This window comes from Herpailurus yagouaroundi, unplaced genomic scaffold (assembly GCF_014898765.1).
Source record: "Herpailurus yagouaroundi ecotype Mexico unplaced genomic scaffold, PumYag 166, whole genome shotgun sequence".
Classification (NCBI taxonomy): domain Eukaryota; kingdom Metazoa; phylum Chordata; class Mammalia; order Carnivora; family Felidae; genus Herpailurus; species Herpailurus yagouaroundi.
Window position 1 is genome coordinate 37,239,300 of NW_024412407.1, and position 6,466 is coordinate 37,245,765.

A 6,466-nucleotide genomic window follows, 5' to 3' on the forward strand; every position below is an offset into this window, starting at 1 on the left:
CATGTTGGCAAGCCCACATGGTGAGAGTGGTTATGGAAGATGAACGACCGTGAAGGGAAAGAAGTCTTTGAGAATAAAGACCAAGGAGAGATAGGCCTCAGCTTTGCAGTCATCCTACGTGAAGGGCAAGACATGATTAACGCCATCATGGAGGCTTCCCTCCCTCCTAATAGCAGGTCCATGAATGAGCCCCGCCAACATCATATAAAACATACAGAACAGAGAGAAGGGCAATCCCAGCTGGGACCTGCCCAGTCAACCCACAGGAACATGAGAAACAAAATATGTGTTGCTCTAAGCCATTAAATTTTGGTGTGGTTTTGCACACAGCAATAGATAACAGAAAGAGTATGAGACAAGCAAGAAGGTTCAAAGGCTCTCACAAAGAAAAAAAGAATTTACCTACTTCAAATCTTTGCATTGTTTCATTCCACTGTTTTCTCTAAGAGTTGTATGTTCTTTCATTCCTTCACATATATCATTTCTTTAAGTTTATTTCTTTATTTTTAGAGACGAGGAGAGACAGAGAGAGAGCAAGCGATTTGGGGAGGGACAGGGAGAGAGGGAGAGAGAATCCCAAGCAGGCTCCACACCGTCAGTGCAGAGCCCGATGCAGGACTTGAACCCATGGAACTCGAGATCATGATCTGAGCCGAAATCAAGAGCCAGATGCTTACCCAATGGAGCCACCCAGGTGCCTCTCCTTTGCATATAGCACTCTTACCTATGTTACCTAAACCATTTCAAAGAGCTCTATCACCTTTCATCTAGTCAGGAAACTTGAGTTTTATTTCTATTTTAATTAAAATGTTAATTTTAGTACATCCTTAGTTTTCAGTCAAATCACACATATAAAAATATATTCAAAAAGTAGCCTTATTAAATTGTACGTGAAACCTAGTGAAATGTTGAATTTAAAACAAAGATTATTGAGAAGTCATTATTTGGAATTGCTAACAGATCTGATTCATAAATCACAGGTTTTCTTTAACTTATCTTCATATCTAAAATGTCTTCTTGATTATTAATATCTGTCCCCTTTAGTCCTGTCTTTAGTATTTTCTTTGTCCTGTGTGATGTTTCATTTTCATACGATCACTATCATATACATATTTTCTTCCTTTTGTTTACAATTTTATTCTGTTCTATCTCCCTTTATTTTATTTTTTACAATCCGATAAATTTTCTCTAAATTTCAAGAGCAGATCGACTACTTGTTTGAAACTATATGAAAAATTAATGATTAGAAAAAGCATAGGTTAAAATTGGTTATGTTTAAAATGGCAGCCGTTTTCTAAAAATAACATTTGACATCCATTTTTCTTGGAAATGGAAAAGTAAAAGATGAATTTGGATGATTTTAAATTGTAATTTTTGTTTCTTTCCATCCCCTCCTTTCACTGTTTTCAGACTTCACTAAAATTAAAAGATAATTGAATGACACAAGATAATGTATCACAACAGCTTGCATGGGCAATATGTACAGTGTTTAATAGAAGAATAGAAACACTTATGATAACATGCGAGTTCTGACTAGAGAAACTATAGTTTGAGATAAAAGATTATTCTTCCCACATGATCTGTGTGTCAGTTTATAATTAATGAATCCAAGCTGTTTTTTCTTTCTTCTTAAATGAGATACACTAATTACAGGTAAAATTCTGGATTCAAACTACTCGTTGAATTGGATTGGCCTAAGCCAACACAGCCAATAGAACAGCGTGACTAACACAGATTCACAGGCTTAGCCTTGGAATATGAAAGATCCAGATTCAAAGCTAAGCTCTATCACTTCCTAGCTTGGTGAGTTAAATAAATAGCAACTACTCAGCCAGAATTTCACAATTTCTAAAATTACGATGTTCAACTTACTGGTTTGGGGATGAATAAATAAAATGATGAGTGTAAATTACAACACACAGAATAATTATGCCGAACTACAGAAGATAGATGGTATCTTATGATTACTATTAATAGATGAAAAGGACAAGATAAATGCAGATATCATACAGAATATAAAATAGAAAGACCACTAATTCCTCCGTTCCATTGCAGAATGTGGAGTTCTGTAGATTGCTGTTATCACAAGATTTCTGCCTATCAGATAAAGAGTAGAGGTCTTCCCCCTGCATGCTGGTCATTTCCCTTTCTGCAACCGTCAACGGTCGTCTGGAAAACAAACCATTCTGGAGTCATTCAAAGGGGATGTCATGTTGGATTTATGCTCACTGCTGTGAATACCATTTGTCATAACATATCTTGAAGTTGCAAGAAATACTGACAATAGAGAGGACACTAAACTATATGTAGGAAAAAAAAATAAGCAAGATTCTGAGCTGGTTCAGAGTCAGACGAGGAGGATTCAGAACGGGAGCTAGAGAATGAGAATCAAGGAGAAGGAGGAGGAGGAAAGCACGCTATGTTTTTGTCACTGTAGCTGTTGTCTAGATTTGGAATCAGTCTTTTTTCTGGACACAAGAGAAGTAATAAGGAAACTCAAGGACCAGGATAGGAGCTTAGTATCTCCTACTTTTTTTGATTGAAAAGTGGCCCATTGATGTGGTTTGATTTTTGCTGTTATTAATATTTCCTCTAAATGGATTTAAAATTTGTTAAAATAAATGTTTATTTATAAAATAATAATGTCCATAACAAAAGTATAAATAATGCTTAGAAGTACTAAAAAACTGGGGCGCCTGGGTGGCCCAATCTGTTGGGCGTCCAACTTTGGCTCGGGTCATGATCTCACAGTCCGTGAGTTCAAGCTCCGTGTCGGTCTCTGTGCTGACAGCTCAGAGCCTGGACCTGCTTCGGATTCTGTGTCTCCCTCTCTCTCTGCTACTCTCCTGCTCATGCTATGTCTCAAAAATGAATAAAAACCTTTAAAAAAAGTACTAAAAAACTGAAACAAGCTAGAACAAAAGTATTCTGATAACTTCCTGATAATAACCTTCCTGTGGAGACTCATACGATGTTACAGTTTATTACTGATGATAGTTGGAGTTTGACAATATTCTATCAGTTTTCTATAGCTTTCAGAGTTGTGTAATAACTTGAAGACAGTAAAAGGCATATACATATTTTTAAATATTAAAATTACATTTATTTATGCTCTCATAATTTACCTTTTTTTTTTTTCCTTAAATTTATGTGCAGGATTTATTTTTTTTTCTTTTTTTAAAAAAGTTTTATTTTTTAATATTTTTTATTAATATATGAAATTTATTGTCAAATTGGTTTCCATACAACACCCAGTGCTCATCCCAAAAGGTGCCCTCCTCAATACCCATCACCCACCCTCTCCTCCCTCCCACCCCCCATCAACCCTCAGTTTGCTCTCAGTTCTCAACAGTCTCTTATGCTTTGGCTCTCTCCCACTCTAACCTCTTTTTTTTTTTTTTTTCCTTCCCCTCCCCCATGGGTTCCTGTTAAGTTTCTCAGGATCCACATAAGAGTGAAACCATATGGTATCTGTCTTTCTCTGTAGGGCTTATTTCACTTAGCATCACACTCTCCAGTTCCATCCACGTTGCTACAAAAGGCCATATTTCATTTTTTCTCATTGCCAGGTAGTATTCCATTGTGTATATAAACCACAATTTCTTTATCCATTCATCAGTTGATGGACATTTAGGCTCTTTCCATAATTTGGCTATTGTTGAGAGTGCTGCTATGAACATTGGGGTACAAGTGCCCCTATGCATCAGTACTCCTGTGTCCCTTGGATAAATTCCTAGCAGTGCTATTGCTGGGTCATAGGGTAGGTCTATTTTTAATTTTCTGAGGAACCTCCACACTGCTTTCCAGAGCGGCTGCACCAATTTGCATTCCCACCAACAGTGCAAGAGGGTTCCCGTTTCTCCACATCCTCTCCAGCATCTATAGTCTCCTGATTTGTTCATTTTGGCCACTCTGACTGGCGTGAGGTGATACCTGAGTGTGGTTTTGATTTGTATTTCCCTGATAAGGAGCGACACTGAACATCTTTTCATGTGCCTGTTGGCCATCCGGATGTCTTCTTTAGAGAAGTGTCTATTCATGTTTTCTGCCCATTTCTTCACTGGGTTATTTGCTTTTCGGGTGTGGAGTTTGGTGAGCTCTTTATAGATTTTGGAGACTAGCCCTTTGTCCGATATGTCATTTGCAAATATCTTTTCCCATTCCGTTGGTTGCCTTTTAGTTTTGTTGGTTGTTTCCTTTGCTGTGCAGAAGCTTTTTATCTTCATAAGGTCCCAGTCATTCACTTTTGCTTTTAATTCCCTTGCCTTTGGGGATGTGTCCAGTAAGAGATTGCTACGGCTGAGGTCAGAGAGGTCTTTTCCTGCTTTCTCCTCTAAGGTTTTGATGGTTTCCTGTCTCACATTCAGGTCCTTTATCCATTTTGAGTTTATTTTTGTGAATGGTGTGAGAAAGTGGTCTAGTTTCAACCTTCTGCATGTTGCTGACCAGTTCTCCCAGCACCATTTGTTAAAGAGACTATCTTTTTTCCATTGGATGTTCTTTCCTGCTTTGTCAAAGATGAGTTGGCCATACGTTTGTGGGTCTAGTTCTGGGGTTTCTATTCTATTCCATTGGTCTATGTGTCTGTTTTTGTGCCAATACCATGCTGTCTTGATGATGACAGCTTTGTAGTAGAGGCTAAAGTCTGGGATTGTGATGCCTCCTGCTTTGGTGGTCTTCTTCAAAATTACTTTGGCTATTCGGGGCCTTTTGTGGTTCCATATGAATTTTAGGATTGCTTGTTCTAGTTTCGAGAAGAATGCTGGTGCAATTTTGATTGGGATTGCATTGAATGTGTAGATAGCTTTGGGTAGTATTGACATTTTGACAATATTTATTCTTCCAATCCATGAGCAGGGAATGTCTTTCCATTTCTTTAAATCTTCTTCAATTACCTTCATAAGCTTTCTATAGTTTTCAGCATACAGATCCTTTACATCTTTGGTTAGATTTATTCCTAGGTATTTTATGCTTCTTGGTGCAATTGTGAATGGGATCAGTTTCTTTATTTGTCTTTCTGTTGCTTCATTGTTAGTGTATAAGAATGCAACTGATTTCTGTACATTGATTTTGTATCCTGCAACTTTGCTGAATTCATGGATCAGTTCTAGCAGACTTTTGGTGGAGTCTGTCGGATTTTCCATGTATAATATCATGTCATCTGCAAAAAGCGAAAGCTTGACTTCATCTTTGCCAATTTTGATGCCTTTGATTTCCTTTTGTTGTCTGATTGCTGATGCTAGAACTTCCAGCACTATGTTAAACAACAGCGGTGAGAGTGGGCATCCCTGTCGTGTTCCTGATCTCAGGGAAAAAGCTCTCAGTTTTTCCCCGTTGAGGATGATGTTAGCTGTGGGCTTTTCATAAATGGCTTTTATGATCTTTAAGTATGTTCCTTCTATCCCGACTTTCTCAAGGGTTTTTATTAAGAAAGGGTGCTGGATTTTGTCAAAGGCCTTTTCTGCATCGATTGACAGGATCATATGGTTTTTCTCTTTTTTTTTGTTAATGTGATGTATCACGTTGATTGATTTGCGAATGTTGAACCAGCCCTGCATCCCAGGAATGAATCCCACTTGATCATGGTAAACAATTCTTTTTATGTGCCGTTGAATTCGATTTGCTAGTATCTTATTGAGAATTTTGGCATCCATATTCATCAGGGATATTGGCCTGTAGTTCTCTTTTTTTACTGGGTCTCTGTCTGGTTTAGGAATCAAAGTAATACTGGCTTCATAGAATGAGTCTGGAAGTTTTCCTTCCCTTTCTATTTCTTGGAATAGCTTGAGAAGGATAGGTATTATCTCTGCTTTAAACGTCTGGTAGAACTCCCCTGGGAAGCCATCTGGTCCTGGACTCTTATTTGTTGGGAGATTTTTGATAACCGATTCAATTTCTTCGCTGGTGATGGGTCTGTTCAAGCTTTCTATTTCCTCCTGATTGAGTTTTGGAAGAGTGTGGGTGTTCAGGAATTTGTCCATTTCTTCCAGGTTGTCCAATTTGTTGGCATATAATTTTTCATAGTATTCCCTGATAATTGTTTGTATCTCTGAGGGATTGGTTGTAATCATTCCATTTTCATTCATGATTTTATCTATTTGGGTCATCTCCCGTTTCTTTTTGAGAAGCCTGGCTAGAGGTTTGTCAATTTTGTTTATTTTTTCAAAAAACCAACTCTTGCTTTCGTTGATCTGCTCTACAGTTTTTTTAGATTCTATATTGTTTATTTCTGCTCTGATCTTTATTATTTCTCTTCTTCTGCTGGGTTTAGGCTGCCTTTGCTGTTCTGCTTCTAGTTCCTTCAGGTGTGCTGTTAGATTTTGTATTTGGGATTTTTCTTGTTTCTTGAGATAGGCCTGGATTGCAATGTATTTTCCTCTCAGGACTGCCTTCGCTGCGTCCCAAAGCGTTTGGATTGTTGTATTTTCATTTTCGTTTGTTTCCATATATTTTTTAATTTCTTCTC